The sequence below is a fragment of the Suricata suricatta genome, chromosome 6, assembly GCF_006229205.1.
Source record: "Suricata suricatta isolate VVHF042 chromosome 6, meerkat_22Aug2017_6uvM2_HiC, whole genome shotgun sequence".
Classification (NCBI taxonomy): domain Eukaryota; kingdom Metazoa; phylum Chordata; class Mammalia; order Carnivora; family Herpestidae; genus Suricata; species Suricata suricatta.
The window spans coordinates 110,312,132-110,331,023 of NC_043705.1; the positions used below are offsets into that span (position 1 = coordinate 110,312,132).

At 39.1% G+C, this 18,892-nt stretch overlaps 1 long non-coding RNA gene across 1 annotated transcript in view; it reads left to right on the top strand.

Moving 5' to 3' along the window:
• The window catches only part of LOC115293612, a 61,027-nt gene extending 51,522 nt beyond the window's left edge, over positions 1–9,505 (top strand). The window contains exons 2-3 of the long non-coding RNA XR_003909523.1: positions 6,411–6,504; positions 9,400–9,505. This is a non-coding gene — a long non-coding RNA (uncharacterized LOC115293612). The remainder of the gene's footprint in view (positions 1–6,410; positions 6,505–9,399) is intronic.
• The last annotated feature ends 9,387 nt before the right edge of the window (positions 9,506–18,892 follow it).

The window sequence follows — 18,892 nt, forward strand, 5'->3', positions numbered from 1 at the left end:
TTCACTCATATGTGTAATTTAAGAAACAAAATATAAATACTGTTCTCCAGAGTGGCTGTACCAATTTGCATTCCCACCAATTGTGCAAAGGGTTCCCCTTTCTCTATATCCTCGCCAACATTTGTTTCTTGTATTGTTAATTTTAGCCATTCTGAGAGGTGTGAGGTAGGTATCTCATTGTGGTTTTGATTTGTATTTCCTTGATGATAAGTGATGTTGAACATCTTTTCGTGTGTCTGTTGGCCATCCCGATGTCTTCTTTGGAAAAATGTCTATTCATTTGTTTTTTGGGTGTTGAAAAGTTTGATAAATTCTTTCTAGATTTTGGATACTAACTCTTTATCAGATGTGTCATTTGTAAATATCCTCTTCCATTCTGTAGGCTGCCTTTTTAGTTTTGTTGATTGTTTTCTTTACTCTGCAGAAGCTTTTTGTTTTGATGAAGTCCCATTGGTTCATTTTTGGTTTCCCTTGTCTCCAGAAACATGTCTAATAGGATGTTGCCATGGCTGAGGTCAAAGAGGTTTCTGTAAGTTCTTAGAGAGCAATGTGAACATTTGAATTGAGTCTCCAAGCATAGAGATGATTCTTGGAGTCAGAGAAAGGGTTAAAGGATGGTATTCCAGATTGAGGAAATAGCATGGTCATAAAAGTAGAGGAAGAGAAACATAGAACATGTGCAATCTTCAAAAAGATTTCTGTAGTTCAGATGTCACTTAGATCTTTCCAGTCCTTTTGATAAAATGGATTCAACACCCTAGTCCATATCATATAGATGTCCAACAACCTACTTCAATAAGTCTCTGATTTTATGGGAGGGTTATAGTATTATGGAGACACAGAATCTGAGCTCTTATTTCTTTTAAATTAGCTGAGTTTAGGGATTTCTCTTTCAAACTTGTGCAAGATACTCCCTAGTTCACAATTGTCATCCATATGTGGTGCTTAGCCCTCTGTCAACAATTCTGCCACAAATAACAACAGGCACTTACATTATATCTCTGTGTATGTTCATATGCACATGTGTATGTGTTAGGTCCCTGCTATGTGAAGTGTGGCCCACAGACCAGCAGAATCAGCCTTGCCTAGGAGTTTGTTAAAAATGTAAGATCTCAGGCTTCCACTCAAGTCTACTGAATTAGAATTTATATGCACATTAAAGTTTGAGAGCCACTAAAGGTAAATAGTTGTAAGAGGTGGGCTGTGTGTATATCTATCTTGAAAGGGCTGGGAAGATCTAGATGCATCTGGGTTGCCAAGATCTTTTTAAACAATACACATGTTCGATGTTTCTCTTTATCTACTTTTATAACCATGCTGTTTTCTCAATCTGAAATACCATCCTTTAACCCTTTCTCTGACTCCTGGATTTGTCCATATTCTAGAAGTTTTCATTCAAATGTTCATTTTGCTAAGAACTTACAGAAAGAAATGGCAAATGTAGGATTCCGGAAAGCATTTCTAAGTTTTCCTCATCTCTGTATAGCATGACTCCTTAACAAAAAAGCACCAGATATAGTGGGAATTGAAATAGCAAATAGACCATTTCTGTTACAGGTAGTTGTATGTATCCTAATTTAAAAATAAGTTTGCTAAAGGTATTTCAATACGTAGCCCTGAGTATTGACAATCTTTGAGAAAAGTGAGATTAGTGATAACTGATATTGATATCTCCATTTCATTTTTAAACAATATGGCCTTACCATTAGCCCAAAACATCCTTATGTAGAGAGACAACTTCTCTTTAGTCCCTTTCTCTGAAGTTAGTCACTTTAGTAAAGTATTCATAGATATAATGATAAGTAGGCAGGGAGAACATTTGGGTGAATCGCTTTGACTTGTTTGAATACCAAACCAGGTAACAAGACTAGGTTGCAGACAGAATTGTTCGAGCTGTGAACAGAGGGCAATCATATGTCAGGGGGTATGGGGATAGGGAAGGGGGATGAGTAGAAGCAGCACGTGAGAAGGGCCAGAATCCAGTACTAGCTCCAGCGCTAAGATTGTTAGGAGACCATGCTTTTCTTCCCTGGGTTGCCTCCCCTCTCTCAGTTTCTTTTGTGGTCAATTAGAGGACTACAGAATTTCCAGGTTCACTAAGAGCCTTCAAGATTATTTACTTGGGGACTTAATGAGACAGCCAGAACTGCTACAGCTCCTCCAAGCTCACACAATATTGAATCCAACAAATATTTGTAACTTAGAGAACCGTGATTTTGCTAATCTTGCCATTTTCTTAAATCTCTTTCCCTTGAGTACCTACAATACTTTTGTCTGTGCTCAGTTTTATCAGCACTGCTATTCTTGTTCCATTTATTGGAATAGAGTGGATACATTAGTTGCCTGGATTTGAAACAAATGCTAAATAGAGAGGTTTTTCCTTTTCTCAGTTTTGCTATAACCTGGAATAACCTAATTTCTCTTTTAGTAACAATATTATAGGAAAACTAAGAATAATTATCAGAGATCAGGAATAATTCGTACTTTTCAGAGTAAACTGAAGTTCAGAAGTTCCTCCTAAATCTAGCCTACCAAAAGCAAATCCAAGTAAACTATCATTAGAAAATTTAGTGGTTTGTTTTTTACTTCCTTCCACCTTCCTATAGGGATATGTCTAATGGTGAATCTTTATCAAAGATTTGGTTTTCTCATGTTAACTTTTGCTTTTCTAGTTCTTCTTCAAGGGTCTGACATTCTAAAGTTATTGCCTGGTCTCAAACTTCCTTCTTTTCTTCCCATTTCTCTCTGGATATTTGTTCTAATACTGGTCCATTTATAAAGATGATAACAGAATTCACAATAAAATGTTGATGGGTGTGATCCTGTTGAGAGTTTACATTTCAGGGTTCTTTGATTTAGCCAAAACAAATGAAGACTTGTGTTAGAATAATCAAGAGACTGTTTAGCATTCCTAAAATTCAAACCAAACCTCCATTCCTCCTACATCTAGGGGTGGCTCTTGTCCCAAATGGAAATTAAGGACAGCCAGTGTTCAATAGGACAGATGATCTGGAAGGTATGAATCAGAGCACCAAGGAGACTGCTGTTCAGTTTAAGCAGCATTATTTTTCCAACATATTTAGTGTGTGGTAATAGGCTGTTGGCAGCCACCCAGATCCTATTTACCATGCTAGCATACCTATCCCTCATCTATGAGTGCCAGCTCCTAAAGACTTGTAGTAGCCTCCTTCTCCAGAGTTTCTGACAAACTAATGGGAGGTACTTCATCCTGACTGCTATCCCTCTGGGGGATAGCAGTGCAAAGGCTCCTTGCCTCAAGGTAGGAATAAATCTGTGATGCATCCATGCTTCATAATTCCTATATAAATCAGGCAAAGCTGATCTCCAGCTGAGACTTCATCCTTGTTTAGTTTTACCATCCTGTTTTCTTTACTCCTTTTCTCCTGAAAGTAATCTCTCCATAAATTACTCATACAAGAATTTCCTCTGCTTCTAGGGTATTTGGCGCTAGGAATAGTCCTAAGAAGTGAACTCTTCCGATGGGATTCTGGAGTTGGGTTAGTCATTGGCCGGGTGGCACTGACAACCCCATCCTGGATAGGTGGAGCCTTGGTAGCTCCTGGCATGCTGCAAAAGTACATTTGCTAAGATGCTCACCTGTGGTGAATTGACAGGATACAGATGGAAGGGGACATACTAACCGATTCAGTGTTTCTGGCATTCAAAAGGTACAAGGAAAAGAGTAGCTCTATGGGCTGTAGAATGGTTTGCTTTTGCTAAATGGCATTGATATGTTGAAGAGAGATCATGATAAACGCCAGTCTATTAATCTGCCTAAGCTTGGGCTCACAGACTTTCCCAGCGCGGTGGATCCTTGCTAGGAGCCCGAGCTTAGGCTCGGCCAGCCTAAGCCCGTAATAAAACCGCCCTTTGCTCTTGCATGCGTGACTCGGTCTCCCTGGTAGTCTCTGGTTTTTGGGGACGATATTAAAATCTGGGTATAACAGTAGACAATTGTAAGTGGCAGAAAATTTTAGAGAAAGATGAATTCTCAGCTTTAAGAAAGTCTCCTAACCCAGAGTCAGAGGTCTGATAGGAAAGTGGGATCTTGAGATGGGAATATCTAAGGAGATGCACCTGGGTACCTTGAAATCTTAGAATTCCCTGAACTATCTCAGTTTTCAGAATTGACCATTATCTTTTAATGGAAGATAAAGTTCCCTCTTCCCTGCTTAGAGACCATGTAGAAGTCTCAAAGGAGGAAGGTATCTTTGGGAAAGTCTTCCTCAGGAGTTGTTCCTGTTTCTCCTCCTGCCTGCAAGACCCATAACTTGGGTCAATTTCAGCACAAATAGACTAGGGAAGTATTAGCCTGCTAAAGAAGAGGTATTGAATACCAAAAAAGCTGCTGGCCTTAGTTAACATGTATTGGCAGAATCTAAGCAGAGATGCCTATAAGCAGACCCTGAAGCTACTGGGGAGGAATATAAAGCTGGATTAAAGATCATGTATTGATAGGAGGCACTTTTCCCTGACACAGATTTAACATTCTGGCGGTGGTCTGAAAAGGCAGTTTTAATGCTCTTAGAAGATCGGAAGAAACAATGCCATGTATGAAATGTGAGCAAACCTTTACCATAATGGGCCAGAGAGCAAATATTTTAGAATTTGAGAGTAATATAACCAATATATAAACAAATTGGTGTGGCCAATAAATTGGGTGTTCCAATAAAACTTTACTTACAAAAAAAAAGAAAGGGGCTGGATCTGGCTCAAGGGCTATAGCTTGCCAACTGCTGCTCTACATTTAATGAGATAGAGGTGCCAACATTTCTGTGGCAGACTATGAAGGAAAGTATTAAGAGGCTCAGAAAGTGAGCATGTTAGAATGGGCTATTACTCAAGACTGGAAAAGCCACTGTGTGATTGTATTCCTTGGGAGGTCCTGGAGGAGACTTTACTTATTACAATAAGAAGTGTGCCAATAAGGGTGAACCAGTATTTTTAAGAAGCATTGAGGTGACTGTGCTCTACACTAGGGCAGAATAGAAGATACTGTTACTGAGCTGGGTATGATAGGATCTGAGAGTAGCCAGGTGGTAGCACTAAAATGTCAGAATAAGGTGGGCAATAGTTACCATAATAGGCAGAAGCTTAGAATGGCAGCCAGGAAAGCATTATCCCCAGGGATCCTAGGGGCAAGATTTATTGTTTAATATATGTAGCAATCAAAATAGATAATAAATATGTGATCAGAAAGCTGAAGGCAACTGCCAGAACATCACAGTTCCTTGCTCAGTTTATATACTGAGGAGATTCTTAGAGAGCCCATCAAGTGAAGGAGTAGCCAGTAGCCTTTTTATCTATATAAAAGGATTTAGCAACACCATGAGTGTACAGAGCAATGAAACACCCAGTCCTTCCCTCAAAGACCCTACTGCCATTTACTTGGGTAACTGTATACTTTGGAGACAGATACACCCTCTCATCTCAAGAACTGATGGATCTGGGTCTTTGTTGATCCTGATACCTAGGGACCCAGAGTCCCTCAATTGCCCCTTGTTAGAATAGAAGCATATAGGGGCACCTTGGTGACTCAGTCAGTTGAGCATCCGACTTCAGCTCAGGTCATGATCTTGTGGTCTGTGACTTCAAACTCCATCGGGCTCTGTGCTGACAGCTTGGTGCCTGTAGCCTGCTTCTCATTTTCTCTCTCTCTCTCTCTCTCTCTCTCTCTCTCTCTCTCTCTCTCTCTCTCTCTCTCTGTCCCTCCCTGCTTGTGTTCTTTCTTGCTCTCAAAAATAAATAAAAATTAAAAAAAAAATAGAAGCATATGGGATCAGGTAAAAAAAAAAAAGAAGTCTATGTCTATTTCAGTGTGTTCACCAGGGTTAGAGACTCATCTAGTGGTCATTTCCTCTGTTTTTGAATGCATACTCAGAAAGAACTTACTTTGTAGTCAGCAGAACTTTCACATTAGTTCCCTGATCTTTAGAGTAAAAGCTATTGTAGTCAGAGAAGCCAGGTAGAAGTTTTTGAAGCTGCCTCCACCTTGTCCATCCTGTCACAGTATGTAGAAGCAGTATCATTTTTTTAAAGAGATTGGTAGTTTAAAAATTTAGGGGATGCAGGGGTAGTAATCTTCATCATATCCCCAATTAATTAATCAGTCTGGTTCTTGCAAAAACTGGGTGGCTCATGGGAGAATGACCGTGGACTAATTACAGATTTAACAAACCGCAGCTGCTATGCCAATTCTGGTATCTTTATGAGATCAGAATAACACAGCCTCTTTATGTGGTATAAAACTATCGAGCTGGCAAATACATTCTTTCAATATCCATAAAGAATGAGAATCAGAAGCATTTCCTATTCACATGGGACGGACAACAATATACATTTGCAGTCTTATCCCAAGGCTATGTTCATTTTTTTCTTCTTGTCACAAGGTAAACTAACGAGAGCTAGATCATTTGGACAGTATGCGGATTGGTCCACTTTATTGATGATATCTTGTTAATTAGAACTGATGAGCAAAAAGTGGTAAGTGTATGCCTTGGTAAGACACATGTGCTCCTGAGGGAAACAGATGAATTCTGTTAGTGACATTTTTATAGGTTCCAGTGTTGTGAGGCATGCTGGAACATTTTTGTTGAATATAAAGGTGAATTATTGTGCCATACACTTCCTAACACTAAGAAAGAAGCACATTCCTTGGTAGGTCTGTTTGAGTTTTGATGGCAGCATGTTCTTTACTTGGGAGTATTTCTGTGACCCCCTTTTTGAGAAGGTGAAAGGCTGTTTTGAGTCAATCTCAGAGCAAAAAAGGACTCTGCAGCAAGTCTAGGCTGTAAGACAAGCAGTCCTACCCTTGAGCAATATGATTTGGCAGACCCTCTGGTGCTAGAGGTATCTCTGCTAGAGAAAAGCACTATCTGGATGCTCTAGAAAGCCCCAGTAAAGGAATTTAAGCACAGAGTTCTGGAGCAAGGCTATCCTTAACAAAATTACTTGCCATTTGAAAAGCAGGTCCTGGAATGCTATTAGGCCCTAGTAGAAGTTGAGCATCTAATCATGCAATATCAAGTGACCACTTAGATATAACTTCCTTTTATAAGCTGGATACTGTCAGACCACCAAGCAATAAGTTTGGGCCCAACAGCAGTCTGCTGTAAAATGGAAGTAGTAGATCCCAAGCCCAGACTGGGGCTTAAGCAATTCCAGGGAACAGAAGTAAACTACATGATGCTTACAGTCATGTCACATACCAGTGTTTCACTAGTGCCTTTCCCTCAACTCATATCTGCAGCCTCTGGGACTTTCTTACAAATGGTTTATGGGAGGCAAAAGCCTGAGCTTGGTTCACAGATCATTTAACTTGATATGTGGCTATAAACTAAAAATGAACTATTGCTCTACTGCATTCATATGCAATGGTGGGACTGAACAATGGCAGTGAGAGAAAATCCTTCAAATGGGCAGTTATTATGAATTTAATGATTTGGCTTAGTCACTTTGTTGGAGTGGAAGCTAGCCTGAGACAAGATAACCCCAGACACATGAGTGATGGTGAGTGGCTTAGTGGGTTGGAAATATGTAAACTCATGGCCAGTGGTGAAAGGTTAGTTGACTGCTCAGGAGCTTTATACGAGCAAGATTGGAAACTTAGTGGTAATAATGTCTGGGGAAGAGGCATGTGGTTGGAACTTTAGAAAAGAGCACAAAATGTAAGTAAACTTATGTTGCACCTTAATTCATAAGAGATGCTAAACACCTTAGTAGACAAGATAGATGTTTAACCTTCCTCTATCCTCAGTCACCTCAGGGCGTGTGCGGTGGGCTCTGAATGGAGTGTCCATAGCTGGAGGCCATAGGAAGGGAGGCTTTGAATGGGCCCAACAACATGAGTTCTCTCTCACTCACAAAGGCTAATCAAACTACTGTTATTACTAATATCCAGTCTATCAGCCACCACAACCAATCCTGAGTCCCTATTAAGGTGCCATTTTTCAAGGAGACCAAGCAGCTACTTGGGGAAAAGTTTTTACTTTGATATCTCTTTTACCCTAAAAGGGGCAATGATTCATTCTGACAAGACTGTTTTGTATTCCAGGGTGGATTGACCTTTCCTGCCTTGGCTAACATCACAACCCAAGTGTTCACAAAGTATCTAATCTATTGACATGAGATCTCACATAATATTTCTTTGGACAAAGGTATAAAAGTTATGGCAGCGCAGGTGTGATGGTATTCATATGACCATAGCATCCACAAGTCCTACCACACCATCCCCAAACTGGATGGCCTGGTAATGCAGTGGAATTTCTTCTTCTCAGCTGAGTTATCAACTTGAGGGTGACATCCTTTGTAGACGGGGTACCATTCTTCAGGACGTAGTGTGCACATTAGGCCAATGACTATCATATGCTGTTTTGTGTGTCTGAGAATCAATGGGTAGAAGGAGATGTGACTGTACTCACCATCACTTGTATTGACCCATTTGGGGAATTTGTGTTTCTCATTCTGAAACTATAAGCCCTGTGGATCTGGTGGTCCCGGTTTTCAGAGGGAGAACTCTTCCTCCAGAAGACATAGTAAAAATGCCTATAAACATTTGTTGAATGGTCATTTTCAGGCTTTTCATGCCAGTGGCCCAGCAGGCTAAGATTACATAATGGTAGGAATAAATGACCCTAGTTATCATGAGAAGGTAGGGTCACGGAGAATGCTTTTGTCACTCAGTCGATCCATTTTGGAATCTTTTGACTTTATCATGTTTAGTTTTAAGTGTTAATGCAACCATAGCACCCCAGCCTAATAAGGAGATGGTCACTAGGACTTAGATTCTTAAGGATAAGGGCCCATCAAGCAAACTGCCTAGCTCACACAGATTACTGGCTATGAGGGAAGGAATCTGCAATGGGTGGCAGAGGAGGGAAACAAAGAGTATGAGTTACAACCTTGAAATCAACTGCAGCAGTCAGTTGATTGTAGTTTGATCTATTAAACTACATTTGCAATATTCTCTGAATTTGTAAGTGCTCGAAATCTTGGAGAACCTGTGCCTGGAAGGAATAAACTTAATATGAGAATCAAGTGGGTCTGAGAGGCTTAAGGGGTAGACTATAATAAATGTTGTTGGTATCCTTAACTTAAAAGGTTGTTGGTGTACTTAACTCCTAGCTGCTGGGAATGTTGGCTATCTAATGACTCACAGGTGCCTCCTTCTCTGGAGATTTACCCTTGGCCAAATGGGAGCACTACTTCATGGGAGATGATTTTCCTCTCCAGAGGACTGACCCAGGGTACAGAAATATGGCTTCCTTGCCTTAAGATGGGACCGATTCTATGGTGCAATTCTTACTCAGAGCTCCCTGTGGGATCAGGCTGAAGTTAGTCACCAGCTGAAACTATATCTTTTTTTTTTTTCTTGTTTAGCTTCCTCCCCACTTCCCCACAACTTTTGCAATGAGAGCCATTACACTGATACAATGACTAATAAGTAGCTGGAATGAAAGAAGAAATGAGATCATCGCCCTACCTTGCATGACTTTTATTTTCCTTATCCTGCTATTTTCTCAATAAATTGTTGCACAAGAATCCTCATCACAGGATCTCTTTCTAGGGAAACTGACTTAAGATAAGGTATAAAGTAAATTTCCAAGAATCTTGATTGTTACCAATTCTGAACACAATCAGTTATAACCAAACAACTTCTCAATAAGGAAAGGTTTGAGCCAAGAGCTATCCCAAAGATATGTATAACACACACATTCATATATAGGTACATAGATATGTGTGTGTGTGTGTGTGTGCGCATGTGCATAAATCACAGATATTTTATATGTTTCATTGGGTAAGTAAGCCAAATTCTTACTCCCCAAAATGGTTTGGGACCCTTTGCCTTTTAGTAACCAGGAAAAGTGATGGTTCAAATCCTAAGTGGTGGGCATGCCTGTTTCAGCAACATGTGGGCACATGTATCTTCTTCTTGGAAAGGAATGTAGGCTGGATGCCTGTGTGGGAGTGCCTTGGATGAATGTATGACTCAGTCACATGTCTTGGAAAAGAACCAGTAGGCTCATAGCCTGCTGACTAGAGCACAGGTGAAGCAGTTTTGATTTGCAAATGTACTTTGGGAAGATCTTATATGAGGCAATAGTTAGGACCTTCAAACTAGGCCTGGATCTAATTCTTTGAACTTGGATGTAAGTGGACTTTGCAGTTAGAGGTATTACATGAATATAATAATTCTAGAATAGCTGAAATGAAAATGAGAGATAATATCTCTGCCCTGTAGACAGAGATGCATGTATACTTTTAAAGTTGTGATGAGAGAAGGTACTCAGTGACTTACAAAAACCAACATCTCAGGAGGAACAAACATCCAGATCTGAATCTAAAAATTGTCCAAGATAAAAAACCACTTTATTCGCATGCTAGAAGCTTTATTGAAGTCACAAGTATGGTTAGTGAAATACTCAATAAATGTCAAGATGGTTCTGACCCAACATCTTAGTATATTTGGTTTAGTTTCGTTAACTATAATTTTGAAATTGGCCTTGTTAGCAACCTTTCATATGCCAAGAGTACCAAAAGAAAACTTAGACAATTTATTTTATCTAATAATAAAGAAAAGTTGCTCAGGCCCTTTTCAATGAAGGCAAGGATGCTTCAAATCCTTTGGGGGATTTAGCCATTAATTTGCTTAGGGTGAGAATAAATGAAAAGAATGTCAAAAAATGGCTGATATGGAGCATAAAAAAGAGGGCTCCACAGGAGTGAAGAAAGGAGCCAAGAGCTTGAGGTCTGAACATTTGCTGTAGGCAGGTAAAGTCTGCAGCACAAATATGGGGTTGTGGTTATAGTCCTTACAGCTTCCACTCACTAAGGGCCTTATGGAATTTCTTCCAGGTATTTGAAATCTCGTCTTCAATAGCATTCCCTCCAAGTTCAGCTGTAAGTGGTTGCTCTGTTATTCCTTCCTGCTTCACTGTTTCTCACAAACTTGACCAAGAAAATAACAGTCAGGAGATTGCTGTGGCAGGCTATACATTTATATCCAGGACAACTCAGCACAGACGCTGTCTTTAGAGTCATCCAGTATGGTTTGGAGATTTGGAACCTGAACAGCATCTGATATAGGCAAGTGATAAGATGACATCAAAAGACTTGGTGCTCAGGTCTATGGGAGCACCTGAGATGGATACTTCTCCAAACTCAGAATACTCTTGAGAGCCAGCAAATCTGGACTGGAAATCTTACAATGACTTCCTATGAAATTTCTGGCACTTTATATTTTCCATCAGGTCATAAATGTCATGAGAATACCCTTTCTTATTAAATATAAGTTTGTCCAGGGCCAGTTCAGGTATTGGCCCAATGCCAAAAACCCAGGATGGGGACATATCAAAAGAAAAAAATGTAATTGAGAATTTTGGAAGACCCTAGATGATTCTGTGTAGATTCTGATGTAGAAGATGCTAGAGGGAGAAAGAAGGACAATTCTTATTTTGTAAGCTAGTTCTCTCATCTAGGTAGTAGCTCTGAGGGACATCTGGCTGAAGGTCATTACTGGAGTCATCCCTCCATTCTCCATTGCTGAGAAGCAGCTGTTTCAAGTGAACGATGGTAGGGAATATTATTCTAATAGAAGAATCTTAACTGGTACATCAGATAGATTAGACTTGCAAATCTTTCATCTTGTATACACAGACAGCCAAAAACAATTCCAGCTGAAGATCAAAGTTGTATTCTGGAATATGAGAAACGACTGGGCTTGGAGTATGGAACATACAGGAATAAAAAGGGCAAGGTTATGAAGGTGTAGTGTTGTACTACAAAGCATACAGATGGATGGGGCTGTGAATGGGAAGGTTGTGGTGGTGAGGAGGGACCAGGTGTGGAAAGAAGTACATTCTTGCTCTCAGATCCCCAATTTCCGATCTCTTGGATATTGGCATCCATATACATCTTCCTTTATGGCTTTTAACTCTTTTTTTATAAGTCTCTAAAATAGGTACAAAAGAGTTCTGTAGATATGAGGATAGTACATATCCTTTAATTGACTAATTAACCCCCCATTTCATGTACCAAAAACTCCAGGTAAAATAACTGTATACCATGGGAAAATTTTTATTCTTTATTGCGAATGACTTTTACTTTTTTTCTATAGAATTCTGTAAAATTCTAGGGCCTAACTGCTTATTGATTTCATTTTTCAACACTTATTTACTGAGTGCTTACTCTCAGACACTGCGATAAGCTTGGGGGTTACAAATATGAATTTGCCAGCAGAGCAGGGCTGGCCTCATGTGTGGGCAGCCTTTGTAGTGGCACAAGGTCCCATTCCAGGAAGGCCCAACGCTTGGCTTAATGCTCAGGGGTCACTCTCTTGAGATTTTTTTAAGAGTTTTGAACAAGGGACTTTGCATTTTCATTTGCACTGGGTCTTTAAATTATGTAGCTGGTCCTGCTTCTGAGGCTTGAGAAAAAAAACCTATTTAAAGAAATAACTACAATACAGAAATGTCTTATACCCATTTCCATTTTGCCAAGACAATGCAAAGTTGTATGAACTTGTACAATTAGTCTAGCAAAGCCCATATAGCACAAAGAGCCAGAGAGTATGATTTGTTAAATAATTTCTAACTTATTATAGGCTATTCTTACTTCCCATTGGATATTGTAATAGCACAAGCCTTGTGGGGAGGGAGCAGAGATGTGATACAAAGGACTATGTGTGTGTGTGTGTGTGTGTGTGTGTGTGTGTGCACGCTCATGTGAGCAAATGTGAATGCAAGCATTTCAGCTGAGGACAGGCAGGTAGATATTTGGTCATTAATTGTTTTGCTTTAAGTTGGTAATTAGTACTTCTTAGTAATTTCACATAACTGGATTTTCAGAAGAAACTGCTAAGGCTAAATGAAGGTATAGATTTGATGCAGATAAAGATTTGTATCTAGAAACAGAAATTTAGGATAGACAAGGATGAAGGTAAAAAGAAACTCAAAGCAATAATGTTTCCATATATATATATATATATATATATATATATATGTATATATATGTGTGTGTGTGTGTGTGTGTGTGTGTGTGTATGTGTATATATATACTGTATAGTAATTCCATGTTTTATATTCTAATTTGCTTCTTTGGCAAGCTAACAATAGGTCTTTGTCTTTTCATCAAGTGGATTTTCTCTTTTTTTTTTTTTTAAGGAAGCAATTTAAATGTCAGAGTTGAGAATTGGAATACCAAAAATTTCAGTTCTCCTCTAAGATGTCTTTTGAATCTATAGGCATATACATTGTCGTAAAACATTTTTTACTACATGATGTGAGCAATTCTCAACTGGGTTTTTTTTGTCATAGGAGTTTCCCTTTCACCCAGCTTTGCCTCTCCTTTAAAACTGAGCTTTTCTGCTCTTTATCCTTTGAAAAAAAGAAATACAGCTACCTTCAAATGCCAAATGGGAAGATTTCCATGTCATTGACAGGAGAAGAGTGACAGTGTTTTGTTTTCATTTAAGAGGATTGGGTTTTCACCTAAGCTGTAGTCTACACATCTAGCATTATGCATGGTGAAGAGAGGAAATATTGATGTTGAGAGAGTAGCCAACCGAGAGGGAAAGGCAGAGAGATCTTGATAATAATTTAATATGATAAAAATGAGATTATAAACTTAGAGGCTTAGACAGGAGAAAGGAGATAAAGTTAAGTACATGAGATTCTTCAGTTTTAGTAATGCTTATGATAAAATGGGCATTGTCACAAGGTAAAGCAACATTTGTAGATGTAAGTTAAGCAAGATGTTTTCTAATTTGGAAAGATAGATGCACTGCTATGTTTATTGCAACATTATTTACAATAGCCAAGTTATAGAAGCAACCCAAGAATATATTGATACATGAATCAATAAAGAAGTTACACACACACACACACACACACACACACACTGGATTATTACTCAGCTATTAAAAAGCATTAGATCTGGGGTGTGCCTGGGTGGCTCAGTCGTTTAAGCATTCGGCTTCAGCTCAGGTCATGATCTCACGGTTCGTGGGTTCAAGCCCCACATCGGGCTCTGTGCTGACAGCTGAGAGCCTGGAGCCTGCTTTGGATTCTGTGTCTCCCTCTCTCTGACCCTCCCCTACTCACACTATCTCTCTCTGTCTCTCAAAAATAAATGTAAAAAAAAAACATTAAAAAAATGAGATCTTTCCATTTGCAACACTATGGATTGGACCTAGTGGGTATAATACTAAGTAAAATAAGTCAGTCAGAGAAAGACAAATAACAGATGATTTCACTCACAATTAGACTTTAAGAAACAAAACAAACAAAGGAAAAAGAGACAAACCAAGATAAAACCCTCTTAAATAGAACAAACTGATGGTTACCAGAGGGGAGTTGGTTGGGGAGATGGATGAAATAGGTGATGGGGATTAAGGAGTGCATTCATCATGATGAGCACTGAGTATTATATGGAATTTTTAATCACTATATTGTATACCTGAAACTAATGTAACACTATATTTTAACTATTCTAGAATTAAAAATTTTTTGAAAAATAATAGAAGAAGAGAGACATCTGTAGAGATAAAGAGTTTTGAGAAAAGGAACATATTGACAAATATTTCCTAAATATACAACATAATTAAACCCTACAGAATGCTATTACATAAAATAGAAGTATGTCTCTGCAGGTGGATTCTTGGAAGATAAAGTAACATGAATAATGTTTACAATTGTGCATGTTAGAAAGATGATTGATTAAAGTATGCATGTATTTTAATAGGCCGGGAGTATCTGTCTGTTTCATAGGTAAGCGTGCACAGGTTTGTGGTTTGAAAACCAAGGTACCCAGAGGGAGGAGGATCTAGCTGGGGGGATGTCTCTGACCTTTGTTATCACCATCATCATCATCAGTAGGCAACAGGAGTAGTGTACATTTTGGGATGCGGAGGCCCACGAGTGTGATCCAAATATCAACTGCTTGGATGCTTCCAGTTCTCCTAGACCATTGAGGTCACCCTGTCCAGCCTTAGTGCCAACTGGGAAACCACCATCTTCAACTACATTTCTTATCTCTCAGATCTGTAAGGATTCTTGGGGTTGTTATTTCTTGTTATTCCTAGTCTCTGCTCTGAATCTTACCTTACGTTATTGCTTCTCTCTTCTTCATACCACTTGGCCCCCTTCTGGACCCTGCCCTGATTATTTCAGTTCCCCAACAGCCAATAATATAAGAATGAGCGTCCGGCAGACTTATTCTGAGGGTATTTGCTATGGACTGAATGTTTGCCTTCTGCCTAAGTCCACATTTTTATATCCTAATCCCTAATATTTTGGTGTTTCGAGATGGGGCCTTTAGAAGGTAGTGAGATCATGAGGGTTAGTGCCTCTTTAAAAAGAGATAAAAAGGAGTTTTCTTTCTTTTTGCATGCACACAACAAGAATAGGCTATATATGGCCATAACTAGGAATGAGGCCTCACCAATAACCCAGTTATGCTGGTATCCTTATTTTATACTTCCAGCTTCTAGAACCATGAGAAATAAATCTTTGTTATTTAAATCACCCTGTCTATGGTAATTTGTTATAGCATCCCAAACTAGACAGTGATAGAGTGATTACATGGTATAACTATAGAGACAAAACAAGAAATAGAATATTAATCATCACTTTCTAATAATCATTACCAATTTCATACCTTCATATAATTTTTGCTGTCCATATGACCTCCTTAAGTTTTGGCTGCCTTCATCTTTTTATCTCTGGTACCCTTCTATCTGCTAGCCTCCTGCTCACTATTCTAAACTAGACATGTAATTGAGCATGTTTTTTAACAGAAAAGACTTTCTACTGTGGGTGACTACCATTTCACAGCACAAAACTTTAAAGGAGCTCTGTTAACCTAAAAGCCTTTCTACCATGGGTGTCTAAAACTAGCAGAAGCTCTGTAATTTTTTTCTTTTAACATGATCAAAACTTTAGACAAGATTCCTTCTCCCTGGTTAGAGCATAGCACATGGAATATTTTGTTCTTCTTCCTTTAGAAGCATAGATTAAACACAAATGATCCTTGTAGGCTTAATGATAATAAACTGTAAAGTTTATGGTAAAGTGATAAATCGGTGTAAAAGATCATTGTTATTGTAAAAGATCACTTTACAGTGATAGAGAAATGTGTTCATACAAAAATCTTTAAGCAGCTTGGTAAGTCAGACTTTGTGCTCGAGAATTTCATATACCCTATCTCTTTATTTTATTTATTTTTTAATGTGTATTTTTGAGAGACAGAGAGAGAGATGGAGCATGAGAGGGGTAAGGGGAGAGGGAGAGAGAGAGAGAGAGAGAGAGAGAGAGAGGGACAATATGAAGCAGGCTCTAGGATCTGAGCCATCAGCACAGGGCCTGATGTGGGGCTCAAAATCACGAGCTATGAGATCATGACCTTAGCTGAAGTCAGGCACTTAACTGACTAAGCCACCCAAGCGCCCCTAGTCTGATCTCTTTAATTTTACAACAACCTGGTCGGTAGATTTTAGTCATCTAATTTCACATATTGCTAAGGTATGAGTGGGATTCAGATAGAGATGCTGACCAATGGGTCACTGCATTTCAAGTTGTGTACTCAGTTTAACAAGTTAATAATCTGTTCACTTTCATATACTCTGAAGTGATCAGGATTTCAGTAACAGACTCATACTACCTTAATCCACAAAAGGCCAATACATAATCCAGAAGTCTAAGATTTTAATTTATAATGGCACACATCCATCCCCAAAGACCATAACTTTTGTGTACTACATCCTTGAGGACTACTTCCTTCCTCCAGAAGCAATGTATTCGAGGGTCAAACTATTAATCAGAAACAAATTATTGGAAAATAGGAAGAAAGGTTGCTTAGAGATATTTTACCTAAATTCAGAAAACCTTGATTAGCTATGACTACCCTAATGTCCCTTTCAAGGAAACGTTTTCAATTCAGACCACCCTCTTTTCCTTAACACATATTTTCTTAAGATCAGTTAATACCACCGGTTAATACATAATCTAGCCATTAATTCATGGAACTGAGAAAGAGTCCATTCCTCAGACTGCTGGATTGCCCCAAATCATAGTTTGTATACACTACAGAGGAAACGGAAGGCTGAGATTAAATGACTCATTCAATGTCGCAAGGATAGCAGGTGCTCATTATTTTTGCTTCTGTACCAGAGCCACTGTTTAAACTAAGAGAGGCTACAGCATCAAGAGCTATTCTAGGGGAAAAGTGAAGTCAATATGAGTGAGTAGGTCCTTGATTTATAAGAGGAATAAAATTATTAATGTGTAATTGGAACACAACATATTGCTAAATGCTTATTTACAGTCTGTTTCCTCCTCTCACTCTCATTGGAAGGGAAAATTTTTGCCCTCTGCATCAGATTCTGGCCTTTCCTTTGGGGTAAAGAACCTTAGTAATGGGCAAAGAAGAGAACAAGTTTAAAGAGAGCTCCAAGAGGCTGAATTGATTTACATAAGAGCTGAGAATGGGGGTAGTGAAAAGGAGAGCAAAAATATTCATGGGCTTTTTGTCAGAGAGGACATATTTTGCTGCAAAATGGCAAGTGAAAAGCAAAGAATACAAGATTCTAGAGTAGCTTCCATAAGGGAGGATATATAGCTCTTTGTTGTGAATTAGATTCTCTTTATTAGTCTTTGCATAGGGTGAGCAAAGAGTAAAATTATTTTTAATTACACTTGGGTAACTTTACAGGATTGTGTTTCTTTGAGTGAGACACCTTGGCAAGGCTAGGTTACTTGAAGCCCTGGGATTTATTTGGATTACAGTTGGAGGAAAACACATTGTTCCTGAAAATTCATTTATTTGAAGTAGGGCTGGGGCTGGCTTCATGGGCATGCAGTCAGTGCAGTGGCACAGGACCTCATGTTTGCCAACTGTAGTCTGAAATTTTTGATAAGTCTGTCTCAGAATTTGTGTTTTGTAAGTGAGGTCCAATGGGACAATGGAGAATGGGCGTAGAGGTTGGCTGGTTGGAGTCAGGCCATGTCTGGGAGTGGGGCATAATGGCAGCTGTTCTAATACCATGATCTGGAGTATTAAATGACACAGCAGAGTACAGCCTCCTGCTCACTCTGATCCATGAACTGAGCGATCCTGGTACAGAGGTTTAAAGATCCTTGGGGTCACTTGTTTGCCAAGTTGGGCCAGTGGGAAGGGGGAAATGCCTGACTGATTTTCTAGGATGGCTGGTGGGAGGGGTAATCCCTGCTTGGGACCTGAGGCAGCGAGTGTGTATACTCCTCAACCCGAGGCCAGCCCCTCAGGGCCTGGGGGTATGGGTGGGAGCCGTCTGGGAATGTCTTTTCTCTCCCCAAAGTAATCTTTCAGCCTGGAGTACTCCTTTGACTGGCTTTTTTCTTTGTGAGTATGCTCTTCCTACTTCCTGAGTCCTGTGTCTGATTTGTGTTTGTCCCTTCTGGTCAGTCAGAGGGCCTATGGGAATGAACCATAACATACGAATGGCGTAATTTTGGTGATTCTCACATCAATTAAATTCTCTAATATTTCCATTTAGAACTGGCACTGCATAGTATAAATATGGATAATAACATTCAAGCTAGTAATTTAAAATTTTAATTTTTCTTTACTTATGATGACATTAAGCAGCAAGTATAAAACATAATGATAAATAAAGAGAAATTGGTGGGAAAAGGACAAAGATTTATATTTTAGTTCTTTAATGGCATTCCCCTCCCCACCCTGCTTTTTGAGCAAAGAGCTCTATTGTGTTTATTTTTCTTGTTTGTTTTGTTTTGTTTTGTTTTGTGTTTTGTTTTGTTTTTACTTTGCACAGAGCCTCCCAAATTATGTAGCCAGCTTCCAGAAGGGAAATTTGTAAAACATCATTGTTAGTAGA